Here is a 15612-nt window from a genome sequence, read left to right on the forward strand (position 1 = left end):
GTGTCTCCTAGATTGGCTAGGTGTCACTTGGGAGCCTTCGACAAGATTGTGGAGTTGAACCAAGGAGTTTGTAAGGGCAAGGAGATCGCCTACTTCGTGAAGATCTACCGCTAGTGAGGCAAGTCCTGTGTGGGCGATGGCCATGGTGGGATAGACAAGGTTGCTTCTTCGTGGACCCTTTGTGGGTGGTTGCTTCTTCGTGGACCCTTCGTGGGTGGAGCCCTGTGTGGACTCGCGCAACCGTTACCCTTTGTGGGTGGAGCCCTGTGTGGACTTGTGCAACCGTTACCCTTTGTGGGTTGAAGTCTCCATCAACGTGGATGTAGGATAGCACCACCTTTCCGAACCACGGGAAAAACATCCGTGTCTCCAATTGCGTTTGAATTCTCCAAACCCTTCCCTTTACATTCTTGCAAGTTGCATGCTTTACTTTCCGCTGCCAATATACTCTTTGCATGCTTGCTGGAATCGTGTGATGATTGCTTGACTTGTCCTACAATAGCTAAAATCTGCCAAGAACTAAAATTGGGAAAAGGTTAAGTTTTTATTTGGTCAAGTAGTCTAATCACCCCCCCCCCTCTAGACATACTTTCGATCCTACAAGTGGTATCAGAGCTTTGGTCTCCATTTGCTTTGATCTCCATAGCTTTTGGTGGTCATAGCCTTGGTTTCACAACCTAGGAGAGTATGGCTTCTAGCGAGGGAAATTATCACCATAGAGGTCCTTACTTTGATGGTACTAATTTTGCTAGTTGGAAGCATAAAATGAAAATGCATATTCTTGGACATAACCCCACCGTTTGGGCTATTGTGTGTGTTGGTTTGCAAGGTGACTTCTTTGATGGGAAAGAACCAAATCGTGAAGCTACCGCGGATGAGTTGAAGATGTTGCAATACAATGCTCAAGCTTGTGATATTCTCTTCAACGGATTGTGCCCCGAAGAATTCAACAAAATCAGCCGTCTTGAGAATGCAAAGGAAATTTGGGACACTTTGATTGATATGCACGAAGGTACCGACTCCGTCAAGGAATCCAAGTTGGATGTGCTTCAAAGTCAACTTGACAAGTTCAAGATGAAGGATGGTGAAGGTGTCGCTGAAATGTACTCTAGGCTTGCTCTCATCACAAATGAGATTGCCGGCTTAGGAAGTGAAGAGATGACCGATAGATTCATCATCAAGAAGATTCTAAGAGCCTTGGATGGAAAATATGATACCGTGTGCACATTGATCCAAATGATGCCCAATTACAAAGATCTCAAGCCAACGGAAGTGATTGGAAGAATTGTTGCTCATGAGATGTCACTTAAGGATAAAGAGGAACTTCACAATAAGTCAAGTGGTGCCTATAAAGCCTCATGTGAAGCCCCCACATCGTCAAGTGAGAAACAAGACCTCAATGAAGAATTGAGCTTAATGGTGAAGAACTTCAACAAGTTCTACAAGAGTAGAAGCAAAGATAGAAGCTTCAAGTCAAGGTCCTACAATGACAAAAGATCTTCTAGTCGAGAGCGAAACTGCTACAGTTGTGGAGGACCCGGACACTATTCCAATGAGTGTACGGCTCCCTACAAGAGAAGAGAAGATTCTCCAAAAAGAAGAAGCAAAGAATCACCACCAAGAGAGAGAAGGAGTAGAGATGATCGTTATGAACGAAGATACTCACGGAGAATTAAGGATTTGGAAAGGAAGGAAAAATCATCAAGGAGCTACACAAGACGAAGACATCAAGCTCATGTTGGTGAATGGGTATCCGGCTCCGACTCCGACAGCCACTCCGAGAGAAGTTATCACTCCGACTCCGAAGATACTCAAGATGAAGGTGTTGCCGGTCTAGCACTTGTGTCAACCAACTCCTATGACATATTTGACTCACCAAATGACGGAATTGGAAGATGCTTCATGGCCAAAGGTCCTAAGGTAACACACCCCGAGTATGTTGATTTCAATAGTGATGAAGATGACTTGTTAGGTGATGATTTGCTTGTTGACAACTCTAGTGATGAATACTATGATGAAACGTTAATTAATCATGCTAATCAAGATAAAAAGAATGACAATGATAAGGAGAAGATTTAGGCTCTAACTAAAGAACTAAACACTCTTAACTTAGCTCATGAAACTATCTTCGAAGATCATCGAGAACTTTTAAGAGCTCATGAGAAATTACGCTTTGAAAAGCTCAATCTTGAGCAAGAGCATGAGTTCATAAAAGCAATCAATGATGATCTCCGCAAGAAAAGTTCTTCTTACATTGCCAAGCATTTACTCTTATCCACTTACATGCCTCAAGTCAAGTCTAGTAACAAGAACAAGAAAGATTCTTCCTCTAGTAGTAACAATGATCATGCTAAATCCAATATTGTTGCTTCTAGTAGTTCTCTTGATTCCACTAATGATTCTCTTAGCCAAGTTACACTTGAGCAAGAAAATAGCTTATTGAAGGGAATTATAGAGAAAGGAGTGTACAAAAGCCTTGTCGGGAGTAAGCAATTCGAGGAAATTGTGCGCAAGCAAGGAATGCACCGGAAGAATCAAGGCGTTGGTTTTGAACGAAAGTTCAATGCCAATGGAGTTGAGTGGTAAGAAGATCAATACCCCAAGACAAAGTTTGTTCCTCAACAAGAGAAGTATGATACTTCTTTCAAGGGGACACAAGCTCAAGATGATCTTCCACCACAAGACTACAAGCAAAAAGGCAAGGACAAGCTTCAAGAGGAAATTGATGCATTTGAAGAAGCTCCTAAGACCTTAGTCAAGTGGATTTCCAAGACTACTTCAAGTTCCACTTCATCAAGTATGACTACAACTCCAAGGATTCCCATCAAGATGGTGTGGATCCAAAAGAAGAAGAACTAGAGAGTTCTTGAGGGTGACTCCGCCAACATACTTCACTCTTATCATTTTGGCAAGAACAAGTGCAATCAACTTGCACATCTTGCACTAGTTCAAGGAGTCACAAACCCTCTTGTTGGTAAGACAAGGGACAAGGTAACCTAAAAGTTTTCATGGACATCATCTTGTGTGTGCATCACTCTATGTCTATGGATATCCTTGTTTGTTCCTTGTGGGACTAACCCATGTAGGTATTGAAAGTGCAATTCACTCAAATGGATAGCTCCAAGTGATCTACATCAACATTGAGCATCCACATCTTCAACATCTACATGAAGTCATCATCGACAAAACCCGAGGTTAGTTCATCCCTCTAAGGGGGGATATCACATCTAGGGGGAGCTTGACTCTAAGACTTGAGCTAAAGCAACTCTAAAGATGTGAACACAACAATGCTTTATGTAAAAGTGGTAACCCCACTTGAGCTTAAACGATGAGTATGACCTATGATCAAGTGTTCTCACTTGACTCCTAAGTCAATATACTCATATATAGATGACCTAGTCATCGCAAATTGCTTGATAGATGCTAGAATTGGTTGTGCATGCCTTGTCACATATTTCATTTGCCATCTTATTGTGTGAGCATGCTGGTTGCATATTTTACTCATTCGAGGACATCCACTTGTTGTTTTGATTGTTTGGTTTTATTTCCTTTTGCCAAGTGGATGGACAAGAGTGCCTAAGAACCTCCTCTAGCTATCTATGCTTTTCTCGTCTCGAACTCTATTCATGCCGCATCACAAAATTTGATCAAGTCAGATTCGAACCACTCTGTGTGAGGAGCGCTCGGAGTCCCCGATTCATCATAGACTTAAACTTCCAAAACCTCTTTATGATTCTCGGTCTGACCGATACCCCACTTTCGCTCTTACCGAGATCATTAAGTTGATCTAGGTTTTCGATCTCGGTGCAACCGATTTGAACCCTTCGGTCACACCGAGTTTCAGTAACTGCCTGCAGTTATGAATCTCGGTGCCACCGAGTTGTTCCACTCGGTCACACCGACAGGGTCGGGCTATATATAGTCACGGGCAAAATTTTGGAAATTTCTCCGAACCCCTTCGCCCGCGCGATAGCCTGCTCTGCCAACGTGGTCTCCGGATCGTCTCCTCGCCGCCAGCCGCCTCCAGTTGCTGGTCTCCATCACCGTCAACGGGAATTCTACCCCGCCGTTGTCGCCGTAGCGAGTCTCCGCCGAACTAGGGTATGGACTTGATCTTTGTGCTATTCTCCAATCCGATTCTTAGCACATTGTGATCATCATGATTCTTGCCACGATTGAAACACTCCTATCCAGTCAATGCGCTCGTAGATTAGGTTTGATTCGAAAATTTTAGGGTTAGGTTTCCACCGAAACGATCTCGGACCCACCGAGTTGAAAAACTCGGTCCCACCGATTTGGCCGATGCCATTGCACAAGTGAGACTCGGTCTGACTGAGAATTACTTATCGGTGTGACCGATTTTGGAACTCTGTGGAACCCTAGCAGTCTCGGTGCCACCGAACTGTGACTTGATCTAACCGAGTTCACTAGTTTAGGTGCCAAAACTGCTTCAGTATCACCGAGTTTAAAAATCGGTATCCGAGATGATTTCAGTGGGAAACTAAAACTAAGTTTTTGGATCATTCTTTTGCAAAAAATCTCTGCATTTTGTGATGCTCATCCACTCTACCTCATCTATAAACTATTCACAGGGTCAGCAGTCAGCTTGTTCATCATGTCAGACCAGAGTGACAGCCAGAATGTGTCAGAACAACAAGTGGTGATGAGTGAGGGCACTAGTCCCTCCAGCTCTTCAGATGATGGCAGCAGAAGTACCCCAAGCAATCTGCCAAAAGCTGTCACTAGACAGAGGAAGAAGAGAACTTCAGATTCTAAAGATGAAGATTATGTGGCAGAGGAAGAGGCCACATCAAAGAGAGTTGAGCCAGCTCAAGGCACAAAGCCAGGACTGAAGATCAAAAGGCCAGCAGGCAGCCTATGTCGAAGGCTAGAGCTTCAACTGAACAGCCTGCACTCAAAGAGCCAGTTGCTGCTGAAGGCAAGAAGAGGAAGGAAATGGTCAAGAAGACCGTAGCCAGAGTGCTTGGAAAGGCTTCCATCATGGAAGAGGAAGAGGAAGAAGAGGTTGCTGCACCAGCACCTAAGGCACCCAAGCTAATGGGTGATGCTATCAAATCAGGGGCTACTGCATCTAAGCCCAAGGCTGCATCAAAGGTCAAGACAACACCAAAGAGAAATACAAGGAGCATACCTGCTGCTGAAAAGAACAAGGCCCCAGTGCCTGAAGCTGCTGAAGAAGAGGATGAAGAGCAAGTTCTCAGAAAAATCAAGCCCAAGATCCCAGACCACAACGATGCTCATCCTGTGGCTGAGGACATGAAGCTCAGGAGAGACTCAGGGCTGAGGAAGTGGAGAGAAGCAGACCCGTATGCTTCAAGGAGAAGGACTGCTGTGGACTACAGATTTCACACCAAGGAACAACAGGACTTCTATGAGACAGTGCTGCTAGATAAGAAGCCCATAGTTTGTGACATGAGATGGGTCGACTGGACCTACATGAAGGAAAATGAGGAACACTACCCTGGAGTGTATGACAGCTTTAGTGCATGTGGAGTTGCAGATTTTGTTGGGCAGAAGCTCACAAAGTGGAACGAGGAGCTAATCATGCAGTTCTACTCCACATCACACTTCTACGCAGATGGAAGGATCACATGGATGTCTGAAGGTACGAGGTACCAATCAACTGTTGAGGAATGGGCAAAATTGATCAATGCCCCAGAGGAGCAAGCAGATGACTTGGACATTTATGCCAAGAAGAAGATGGACCACAACTCTATGTCCAACATGTACAAGGAAATTCCAAACGAGGCACTTGAGACTTTCAAGTTTGGGTCTGTGCATTATCTTCTGTCAGGGCTGCCAACAATCAATTGGATACTGAGTCACACCTTATTGCCCAAGTCTGGAGATCACAAGATGATCAGAGGCCATGCGATCAATTTGCTACATATCTTTGATGTGCCACAAAAATTCAAGGTGATGAGCCTCATGGTAGAGACCATCAAGAGGACAGCAGCTGATCAGAAAAGGAGCTGTGGTTATGCCCCTCAGATTCAGGAGCTCATCAACTCAAAGATGGGCACGGGCATATACTTATTGGACAAGGAACACCTGCCCATCCGTCCAGATTTTGAGGACAATCAAGTAGTCATGACTGAGAATGAGCCATCATCTGCCCAAGCACAAGCCAAGAAGGAGAAGGCAAGGAAGGAGAAAGCTGCCAAGATGCCAACTCAAGAGGAGGCATCTGAATATTTCTTGAAGACCAAACAAGAGCAGCTTGGTTACCTGATTGCATCCACCCTGCGGATTGAGAAAGGACTAGCCACCCTAACTCAGAACCAGGCAAGCTTAGAAAGGATCATGGAACAAAAGTTCTATGACTTGGATGTCAAGGTGACAGAGATTCAGACTGCAGTGGAGCAGCTCCAGGATGACATGCAGGAGAGGAGAGGCAGGACTACCACTGATGCCTTTGCCAGAGTGCCACGAGGTCCGAGGTCGTCTGCCGTGCCAGTTGCTGACACCAGAGCCACCACTTCAGCACCAGCTACAGCCTCAGTTCCACCAGCTCCAGCATCTACTTCAGCTCCAACTCCAGCGTCTACTTCAGCGTCTACGGAAGCCTTTGTCCTTGGAGTGATCCGGACTCCACCACCACCTGAAGATCAAGCCTGAGAGTCGATCTAGCACTATGCATTTTCTAGGAACTTTTTGGTAACTTGTTGCCAAAGGGGGAGAAAAATGTATAGATCATAGGCTTCGAGAGAGAGTGTGTTGCTTTTTTCTCTCTTGCTTTATTTGGTGGTTTTTCGAACTTTGTTTGCTTTTGAGTGCTTGAGATACTACGTCATTATCTGTGAGACATTGATGATCATGTGTTTGATCATAAGCTACACTTAATGTTTGCTTAATGTTATTATCTTATCTATCTTATGTGATCATTCACTATTCTTGGTGATGAGTGCATGTATTTCATTCTTATCATTTTAAGCGCTCCACCAAGATGTATGTGACATGGAAGAGTAACCCATGACTCTAACTCCTTGTGCATTTGCAGTCCAAAGCAAATTTTAAATATGCACAAATTTAGGGGGAGCTCTTACTTATCACACACTTCTCAAAGCGACGATATATTTCATTCTTATTATCATTTGTCGAAGCTTTGATCTATATGTTGTCATCAATTACCAAAAAGGGGGAGATTGAAAGTGCAACTATCCCTAGGTGGTTTTGGTAATTCATAACAACATATAGCTCATTGAGCTAATACTATTCCAAGATGATTATTTCAGGAAAGCTCAATGATTGGCATGGCATGTATGTGAAAGTGGAACCCTCAAAATGCTAAGGACAAAGGATTGGCTCAAGCTCAAAAGCTCAAGACTCTTCATTTTATATTTTAGTGATCCAAGATCACATTGAGTCTTTAGGAAAAGCCAATACTATCAAGGAGGGATGAGGTGTTGCTTAATGAGCCTCTTGCTTCATGTGCTTAGTGATATGCTCCAAAACCCTCAACTACTTTCCCATATCCACATTTGACCTAAACCCTAAGCCAAACTCGGTCATACCGATTCTTCCTATCCGGCGCCACCGAATTTCATTTGTCAAAAGCCACTACTAAACCCTAGCATTTCGGTTCTACCGATAGGGATCTCGGTCTCACCGAGATGGGATTGCAAACTCTCTGTTTCCCTTTCGTAACTTTTTGGTCTCACCGAAAGAGCGAATCGGTCCCACCGAGATTGCAATGTAAATTCAGTGTTTCCTTTTTGTAACTTTTCGGTCTCATCGAAAGAGCAAATCGGTCCCATCGAGTTTGCCTGACCAACTCTCTGGTTAGCTAATTACAAAATTCGGTCTCACCGAGTTTGTGTAATCGGTCTCACCGAGATTAGTTATGCCCAAACCCTAACCATATCGGTCCTACCGAGTTGCATGTCAGTCCCACCGAAAATCTCTAACGGTCACTAGGTTTACATTTTCGGTCCGACCGAGTTTGTTGATTCGGTCCCACCAAGATTGGAAAACTGTGTGTAACGGTTGGATTTTGTGTGGAGGCTATATATACCCCTCCACCTCCTCTTCATTCGAGGAGAGAGCCATCAGAACACACACACAATTCCAACTCATATGTTCTGAGAGAGAACCACCTACTCATGTGTTGGGACCAAGATATTCCATTCCTACCATATGAATCTTGATCTCTAGCCTTCCCCAAGTTGCTTTCCACTCAAATCTTCTTTCCACAAAATCCAAATCCTATGAGAGAGAGTTGAATGTTGGGGAGGCTATCATTTGAAGCACAAGAGTAAGGAGTTCATTACCTACACACCATTTGTTACTTCTTGGAGAGTGGTGTCTCCTAGATTGGCTAGGTGTCACTTGGGAGCCTCCGACAAGATTGTGGAGTTGAACCAAGGAGTTTGTAAGGGCAAGGAGATCGCCTACTTCGTGAAGATCTACCGCTAGTGAGGCAAGTCCTGTGTGGGCGATGGCCATGGTGGGATAGACAAGGTTGCTTCTTCGTGGACCCTTTGTGGGTGGTTGCTTCTTCGTGGACCCTTCGTGGGTGGAGCCCTGTGTGGACTCGCGCAACCGTTACCCTTTGTGGGTGGAGCCCTGTGTGGACTCGCGCAACTGTTACCCTTTGTGGGTTGAAGTCTCCATCAGCATGGATGTAGGATAGCACCACCTATCCGAACCACGGGAAAAACATCCGTGTCTCCAATTGCGTTTGAATTCTCCAAACCCTTCCCTTTACATTCTTGCAAGTTGCATGCTTTACTTTCCGCTGCCAATATACTCTTTGCATGCTTGCTGGAATCGTGTGATGATTGCTTGACTTGTCCTACAATAGCTAAAATCTGCCAAGAACTAAAATTGGGAAAAGGTTAAGTTTTTATTTGGTCAAGTAGTCTAATCACCCCCCCCCTCTAGACATACTTTCGATCCTACAATCGTTCATGGCATTCCTGTCAATTATCACGATTTCTTCATGAGGACTCTGGCAAATGTTGCACTGTCTCCGTTTGAGCTGAAGCCTTATGCACCTTGGATTATGAGATTCCTCAGGACAATGTCTTCACTTAACTACAAAGCTGATTTTCAGAATCACCTCAGCTACTTGCCCCCGATTGAAGTCATCAAGGAGACCTATTCCTCAGTTGATGGAAAGGGCAAGGCACCAGCTATTTTTGATGAAGGCATTCGTCCATTGGATGGTCAATTTCGCAAAGCTATCTCTTATTCCACCAATGATGACTCTGCCACACATGACTCTGCCAATGCACCCAAGTCCACTCCTCAAGCCACTGCTCCGCGGGTGATGACTGACCGTGAACTTCTGCTTAGTCTTCACCAGAAGGTGGATCGAAATCACAAATGGGTTAAGCGACAGTTTGGTTCATTTCTTCACAACATGACTGCTACACACAATGCAGTGAAGAAAAACCATTACTACCTTCATCAAGTCTTCGTTCGCACCTGGGCAATCCTGTCACATCTGTATGGTGAAGAAGATCTGAAGAAAATGGGTCTCAATGAAGATTTTGACTGGTCTGCACCTCCACCGAAGAAATTCAAGAAGGTCAAGGTTCCTTCTCTGGTGGCCAGCTCATATTCTTCATCGCGCGACACTGATGAAAATGAAGACTTGGACGACACTGCAGCAGGCCCTACTACGACAAACGACCCCAACAACGCTGGTGCTCCTTCATCAACTTGATATTCTTCAGGGGCGTTAGTCCTCATATTCGATCCTTTTGGTCATTTGATGACAAAGGGGGAGAATTTTGAATTAGTCTTCAAGCGGGTCTTTCTATATGGGCATTTTTTTGTTAAGTTACAACTCTCGTTCTTCTAAGACTTTATTGGATCGAGTTGTAAACTTAAACCCGATGGTGCTCTGATACTTTCGATATGTTTTTCTGCATGCTTATTCCTCATATATGCTAATGCACGCATGCTGAATTACATCAGTCACCATAGTTCATCATGCATTTCAAATTCTTCTCTGTTATATGTTAAATGCGTGTATGAATTATAAGATATAGGGGGAGATCTCCATGATTCAACTCTTCAAGTGTGCATTGCTTCAAAAGCAAATTTCTCACTATGCACATCTTCAGGGGGAGTTCTTCTATATCTTGCAATCAAATTCCTCAATATCAGTATTTACACTTCATATGTTTATCCCCGTTGAAAACTTAACCTATATTGTCATCAATCACCAAAAAGGGGGAGATTGTAAGTGCATCTAGTGCCCCTTAGTGATTTTGGTGTATTGAAGACTTATAGGTTAAGGGACTAATGCGTTTGTGAGTGTACACAGGTCTATAAGCCTATGAGGAGTTTGATATTTATAGAGAAAGTCGACCCCTAAAAATGAAGTTCTTCGACTGAAGACTTTAAATCTCTGAAGACTTTAGGAAGACTTTGAAAGTGAAGAAATTGGTGTGACCTTGAAGACTTGGTATTCATTCGAGGAACATGAAGCGTGAAGACTTTTGTTTTCGTAGTTTCATTTTCTCTTTCTTGAGTCATAGGAAACACCGTACTGTTAAAGGGGGTCGAGAAAATACTAAGGAAAAATTTCCATGTGATGCTCAACTCAAAATCCTTCACCTACCAATCCCTTCGAGTGAAGCCATTGGAAATCTCATACAGTTCAGTCAATTTCTTCAGTGACAGAGACGAAGTTCTTCTGGTCTCTGAGGAATTTGTTCTGACTGAGGAGTTAGGAATTCGCCAGTGCGGATTACCTACACAGTGAGGAACATGATAGCCCTGGGGATTTTGCTACTCAAAATTCCGACCATTGTTGTGCTATGCGCCAGCTGTCCCAAAATATATATCCACCTAACGGTCATATCATTGAAGGGCATTTATGTCTTATCATGTCGGGCTGCTCCCTAGGCTATAAATAGCTGCCCCCTACAACCACTAGCTGGCTGGCTGCTCCGAGAGAAACTGACACTTGTCATTTGAGAGCAACCCATCCTCCGAGGACTTTGAGCGAAAATCATCAAGTGAGGAAAAACCCAAAACCCAAACACCTACCAACCCCAAGTGATTGAGCATCACTGAAGAGATTGATCCTGCGTGGATTCGACGCGTGTTACCTTTGAAGACTGTGCTTCTTCCAGACGGTTAGGCGTCATGTCTAAAGCATCCAAGAGGAATTGTGGATCGCCGAGTGACCAAGTTTGTGAAGGTTTGGAAGTCGCCTGAAGATTTACCATGAGTGATTGGACGAGGTATGTGTGACCTTAGTTCAAGGAGAATACGGTGAGGACTGGGTGTCCTGAGCTGCATGTTCAGGACTAGGTGTCCGGGACTGGGTGTCCTTGAGTTTAAATACTTAGCCGCTCCAACCAGACGTACAACTGAGACAGCAGTTGGAACTGGTCTACCAAATCATTGTCTTCACCAAGCTTACTGGTTCTATTTCCTCAACTCTTTCATTTCCTCATAACTGTGTTGTGTGCTTGTTCATATCTGTGTTTGAAGACTTTGACTGAAGACTTTCTCAATTTCCTCAATTCAATTTCTTCAGTCTGTTTGTCTTCATCCTGTGTTATCCTATGCTTCCGCTTCCTGTAGTCTGTGCCTGTCTTCATTTCATCATGATGACTATGCTTGTATTCCGTTATGTTTACTTTTGAGTACTTATTCCGCTGCTAGCAGTTCTTCGCTAAGGAATTTCCTCACCGGCAAATTCCTCAGTGAAGAATTTCATAAAAATCGCCTATTCACCCCCCCTCTAGTCGATATAATGCACTTTCACCCGCGGTCACCGCGCCGCCCGCTCGCACCTGGCCGCCGGCCGTGCCATTGCGCTCACCAACGCCGCCTGCGGCCACGCCCTCCCGCTGCGGTAGCTGCTACTACTGCTGCTGCCGAGCCTCGCCCCCACCCCCGCGCACTGCCGCGCGCCCGCGGCCACGCCCCCTGCTGCTCTGTCGTCGTTGCTGCTAGCCTCCTGCACGCCCCCTGCCGAGCTCCGCTGCTCGCCTTCCCGCAGATCCTCGCGCGCCGGCCTCTGCTCCCTCTCGCGCACGCCCCACTTCTCGCGTCGACCCGCCCTGCTTCTGCTCCACCGCCGCTGCACCTGCTGCGCTTGCCTCACCGGCCGCTCGCGCCGCCGCTCGCGGTGGCCTCGCGCCCCGCTTGCCCGTGCTGCCGCGCCGGGGCTACGCCTACCGCCGCCCCCTGCTGCCTATTGCCGCCAGCGCCTACCGCGCTCCCCCCCGCCTGCCGAAGGCCGCCACGGCTCGTCTCGCCGTCGCGCGTGCCCGACGCTGCTCCCGTCGTCGCCGGCCCCCGAGGCCCCAGGCGCGCTCGCCCTCGCCTCTCATGGCCTCGGGTGCGAGCACCCGCAACCATGAACCCGGCGCCCGCAAGGCCCTGGGCCACTTACACGCAGGCCCAACGCCCAAAACGTCTATTAAAAAGGATAAAAAATTAATAGATAAAAATTAAAATTAAAATAAAAATAAATAATAATTAATTAATTAATTAAAGAAATAATTAAGTTAAACAACTAATTAAACGTTAGTTACCTAATTAACCTGATTAGTTAATTACTTAATTAGTCAATGATAGTGGGGCCCACCCCCCTAATTAATCCTGATTAGGTTAAGTAATGTGTTTAATTAAAATGGGTCACTGATTGGTGGGACCCACCTGTCAGGTTGAGCAGGTCAACTGGACGTCATGATGACGCCAGCAAACACTATTCTGGATAATGTTGAATTTAAATAATTAAATAAATCCTAAAAATGATTTAAATATTTTAAAATTAATATAAAAAACCGTAGCTCGGATGAAAAAACTTTATACATGAAAGTTGCTCAGAACGACGAGACGAATTGGGATACGCAGCCCGTTCGTCAGCCACGCATCCCTAGCGTAACGAACACGCAACTTTCCCCCTCCGGTTCATCTGTCCGGAAACGCGAAACACCGGGGATATTTTCCCGGATGTTTTCCCCCTTCACCGGTACCACCTCATACCGCGTTAGGGCACCCCTAGCACCGCTACTTATCATGACATGCATCGCTTTGCATCTGTTTGCTTAATATTTATTGTTTCTCCCCCTCTTCTCTCGTTAGACACCGAGACCGACGCCATTGCTACCCAGTACGACTACGGTGTTGACGACCCCTCTCTCTTGCCAGAGCAACCAGGCAAGCCCCCCCTGATCACCAGATATCGTCTACTCTCTTTCTACTACTTGCATTAGAGTAGTGTAGCATGTTACTAATTTCCGTTAATCCTATCCTGATGCATAGCCTGTCATTGTTGCTACAACTGTTGATACCTTACCTGCAGTCCTACATGCTTAGTATAGGTTGCTAGTACTTCATCAGTGGCCCTACATTCTTGTCCGTCTGCCATGCTATGCTATCGGGTCGTCATCACTCGGGAGGTGATCACGGGTATATACATACATATATACATGCTATACAGGTGGTGACTAAAGTCGGGTCGGCTCGTTGAGTACCCGCAAGTGATTCAGATGTGGGGGCTGAAGGGGCAAGTGGTTCCATCCAGGTAGTGGTGGGCCTAGGTTCCCGACGGTCCCCGACAGTTACTTTGAGGCGAAGCGACAGGGCAGGTTGAGACCACCTAGGAGAGAGGTGGGTTTGGCCCTGGTCGGCGTTCGCGGTTACTTCAAAATAACACGCTTAACGAGATCTGGGTTTTTGATCTGAGTCTGGCTACTGGCCTATACGCACTAACCAACTATGCGGGAACAGTTATGGGCACTAGACGTCGTGGTATCAGCCGAAGCCTTCGTGACGTCAGCGACTGAGCGGCGTGCGCCGGGTTGGACCGTGTAACGTAACTTCCTTTGTAATGGAGGTTGCTAGGTCTGCTCTTCGGCCGCCCTCGCAACGTGCAGGTGTGCAATGGGCGATGGGCCCAGACCCCTGTGCCATAGGATTTAGACCGACGTGCTGACCTCTCTGTTGTGCCTAGGTAGGGCTGCGACGTGTTGATCTTCCGAGGCCGGGCATGACCCAGACAAGTGTGTCCGGACAAAGGGGATCGAGTGTGTTGGGAAATGTGGTGCACCCCTGCAGGGAAGTTAATCTATTCGAATAGCCGTGATCTTCGATAACAGGACGACTTGGAGTTGTACCTTGACCTTATGACAATTAGAACCGGATACTTCATAAAACACACCCTTCCAAGTGCCAGATACAACCCGGTGGTCGCTCTTTAATAGGGCGACGAAGGGAGGATCGCCGGGTAGGATTATGCTACACGATGCTACTTGGTGAACTTACCATCTACTCTCTTCTACAGCTGCAAGATGGAGGTGGCAGAAGCGTAGTCTTCGACAGGACTAGCTATACCCCTCTTATTCCGGCATTCTGTAGTTCAGTCCACATATGATACCCCCTTTCCATTTGATACCAATGCATACATATGTAGTGTAGCTCCTTGCTTGCGAGTACTTTGGATGAGTACTCACGGTTGCTTTGCTCCCCCTTTTCCCCTTCCTATACCCGATTGCTGCGACCAGAGGATGGAGTCCAGGAGCCAGAGGCCACCGTCGACGATGACTCCTACTACATTGGAGGTGCCTACTACTACGTGCAGCCCGCCGACGACGACCAGGAGTAGCTTAGGAGGATCCCAGGCAGGAGGCATGCGCCTCTTTCGATCTGTATCCCAGTTTGTGCTAGCCTTCTTAAGGCAGACTTGTTTAACTTATGTCTGTACTCAGATATTGTTGCTTCCGCTAACTCATCTATGATCGAGCTCTTGTATTCGAGCCCTCGAGGCCCCTGGCTTGTAATATGATGCTTGTATGACTTATTTTATTTGTAGAGTTGTGTTGTGATATCTTCTCGTGAGTTCCTGATCTTGATCGTACATGTTTGCGTATATGATTAGTGTACGGTCAAATCGGGGGCGTCACAAGGTGGATTGCCACGGAGGAAATGCAAGAAGCGAACCCTAAAACGTTGGCGGTCCGGTAGATATAGCGGTGGAAGGGCGGTTTGCGGGCCGCTTGTATTTCTTTTACGGACCGGTCTAGATATAGTGGACATGTTCGGGCTAAAAAAAATGCAAAACCACTATATCAAACAGAATTATGCAGGCCAATGAGGTTATAGCATATCTGCTAGAGTTGCTCTCAAGAGACTTCACTAGAATTACAAAGTATTCCAAACATAATTAAAAATTGCCTCGAGATTCCTATACAACCGAACAACTACTACCGTCCCCAGAACGAGCCACCAACACGTTGCTATAGCCGCTCCCATACCGGAGCCGGTCTAACCTTGTCGATGACAGCCATCTTGGTGCACATGTCCCTAAGTACCAGCGCCCTAGAGCCGCAATCGTCGTCGTTGAACCCTTGAATTGGTTTGAAGTGTTTGACACCAAATCTTGCCATCGCGCATGTACAACGAGAAACCCTAACCTTACCACCCCAAGGAGACCGCAAGAATCTACGCTTGAGCTCCGTTGACTCTGTTGTTTCGGAGGAATTCTAGGAGGATTGAAACTTGGAAGACCAACTCAAAGATGAAGCGCCGCCATCCGCCCGAGCGCTGCCCTGCAAGGACTAACAAACCCTAATCTAAATTACTAGTCAGTTTCAAGGCACCTGGATTTCCCTCCCC

The sequence above is a fragment of the Triticum urartu genome, chromosome 7A, assembly GCF_056163025.1.
Source record: "Triticum urartu cultivar PI428250 chromosome 7A, HENAU_Tu73, whole genome shotgun sequence".
Taxonomy (NCBI): Eukaryota; Viridiplantae; Streptophyta; class Magnoliopsida; order Poales; family Poaceae; genus Triticum; species Triticum urartu.